Source organism: Monopterus albus, unplaced genomic scaffold (assembly GCF_001952655.1).
Source record: "Monopterus albus unplaced genomic scaffold, M_albus_1.0 scaffold199.1, whole genome shotgun sequence".
NCBI classification, from domain to species: Eukaryota; Metazoa; Chordata; class Actinopteri; order Synbranchiformes; family Synbranchidae; genus Monopterus; species Monopterus albus.
In genome coordinates this window covers 901,041-903,814 of record NW_018128079.1, presented here as the reverse complement: position 1 = coordinate 903,814, position 2,774 = coordinate 901,041, and the positions used below count along the sequence as shown (strand labels likewise).

General features: G+C 38.2%; 1 pseudogene; it reads right to left on the bottom strand.

Moving 5' to 3' along the window:
- Nucleotides 1-245: 245 nt before the first annotated feature.
- On the bottom strand, nucleotides 246-873 carry LOC109970488 (olfactory receptor 10C1-like; annotated as a pseudogene).
- Between the last annotated feature and the right edge of the window lie 1,901 nt (nucleotides 874-2,774).

Sequence of the window (2,774 nt, the reverse complement as noted above, 5' to 3'; positions counted from 1 at the left end):
CTAGGGAGTGACAGCAGCAGGCACGGGAGGTGGAGGGGGCCTGACTTTGTCCACAGGGGTCATAACAGCTTGGACCTTTTTCTTTCCTTCTGCCAGCTGTTGGTGCGTCAACTTTCTCACTGCTTCCTCATCTGCTTGTTTTTAGCGGAGTGCACTGACATGTGCTTTTGTCACACCATCCACCACATTGTCTGTGAACTGTTTGAATGAAATATTGTACAGTCCCACAGCATCACCCAACTTACTCTGAGCTGCCTGCAGCAAACCGCTAACAATTCTCTTTCTGATAGCCTGCCGGTGAAAGATATCTTCTTCAGGCTTTGCATCAGTCTTATCCACTCCTTTTCTTGTTACACCTCTCCAATGTCTTTTCTTATGTTGATCTGTGGCAATTTTAGTTTTACTTACCAGTGCCAGGGCTCTGTTTCTGATCTCTGTGGTTCTTAAAGAGTACACAATCGGATTCACAAAGGGTGGGGTGCAAGAGGCCAGAGACATGCTTAGCAATGGCAGGTCATCAATCAATTGCAGATAAAATAAAATATTAAAAATGGTAATGACAGGAAAGTAAAATACAGCAACAAGGATGATATGTTCAGTGCAAGTAGCCAAAGCTTTAACTCGACTGTCTAAAGATTTCATCCTGAACACCGTTACCAGGATGCTGACATAAGACAGACAAATAAAAGTAAAGGGTACAACTAGAATCAAGAAAGTAAGTGAATTGGCCACAGTCCACTGCACTGTGTCACAGACACAACTGAACACTGTGACAGAATTGCAAAAAGACAATCAAGTCAATATGCCTATTGCAAATGCATAAATTCCCAGAGTAAAACTCCAAATCAGACCAATAATAATCTGGACAATCATCAGTACAGCTGTAATATGTATAAACAAGGACAATAAAGTTATGAAAAGTAACTAAAGGGAACTAAAGTTATGAGAAGTAACTAAAGCTTATAAAGAAACTAGAGTCTATAAGAATCAAATCTTACAGCTCTAACCTTAATTTGATCCTTGGAGAGCATCTGATTATTCTCTTCGTGTGCTCAAAACAAACATCTAATTATGATTCAGTAAGTTTGAGCATCTCACACCAGTTCTTTTAAAACACACATGTAGCCTTATCAAAACAAAACAAAGTAGGACAGCTGATGAGACAACTTGTAACCTTGTTTTTGTGTCATTTTATTTTCACATGCTGTACAACCTAAGATATAACTATGTTACAAGAAATTACAAAATGTTTTGTGATCTTAATTTACGCAAATTGAGGAAACAACATAATGTTCCCTAAAGGTACAGTTATTGTAAAAGATGCCATGGTTCTATTGGGCCCACTTTATCTTGCCATCACCAGAGAATGCTGGTTAATGATCTTTGCTATAAGAAACAAACCTTTAACTGTTGGAACGTGAGGCTATTTCGTCTCTGTTCCACCCATTAACAGTTCGAACCATTAGAACCTGACCTGCCATTCCAACTAAACTTTCTAACCTCCACTCCACCATCTGCCCTGCATTTAGCTTTTGTTTAATTAGGTGACAAATCTACACTCTAACACACTCTTATATCATACTGATTCTTCTTTTATGTCCTAAATTTGTACATTTAAACATTGCAGGTCTTCTTAAACATTTTTGAATCATTGACTTTTAACTTTGGTTGTGGTGTCCTTGTGAGGAAGAATGAAATTTTCAGAAAGAAACCGGTACTGAAATGAAAGAAATGCCTTTTCTTTTGCTCCAGTTTCAGACACTGCTTTGCATACATTTCTGCCTTTGGGGGCCAAACATTTGCATTTTGAAGATTTCATGCATTAAATGTCTGCATTTTTAAGGCCTGTACACTTTATTTCTTCATATAATAGATTGGCAGCAGCTTCAGTTTCGGTGCTACTGCTTGAAAAACTAATAGTAAAGATGGTGGGGTTTCACTGTACTGTAAACACTCCAATTACTTTCACACACATAACCCAGATGTATCTACTTTATAAATATCAAATCATTGTCCTTAAGGTGCTTTAAAAAGCCTCTACACCATCGAGAGACTCAACAGCAAAAAACTGACCACCGTCACCAGTCCCAGCTGACGAAGTATACCACTTCTAATCGGGTTCCAGATGATGGAAAGAATATTCAGTCACACACATACCAAAGTGCACTTAATTATAATTACCTTTTTATTCACAGATGCGCATCTGGAGATCATACAACAGCAGCAGCCAAGATGATCTGATCTTACATCTCTAACACTGTGTGTTATATACTATTCTTCCCGCCTCCTCACATTCCTTAGGATGCAGCTGAGATCAATCAATACTTAGCTAAAGTTCTCTCCCACCATACACAGTGCTTTTCTCATGACACTTAAGTCTTCCTCCCTAAAACTAAGGTACTTTCCTGTGATCAAAAGCACACATACACATAATGATTACATGAACACTCAGTAATGCTGAGAAAGCTAAAACTTATCCTTATCAGTTCATTAAGTATAAACAGTGGAGTGTACCAGACATCTTTATGTCCACTGTTTTCAATCATTTGCTTTTTCCTGTGACTCCCTTCATGTGAAGCAGTGCTAAGCACTACTCCCAAGAGTGCATTTCAGTGTTAGAGTGAACACACATTGCAGCTGATTAAAACATGGTTGAAGGTTACATTCTTGTTCAGTTCAATTATATGAAACAGTGCCCATACTTCAAACTCAGTGACAGTTATATTCTATATGAGTGCATAAGATACTAGTGTTAGGGCTACAATACATATTTT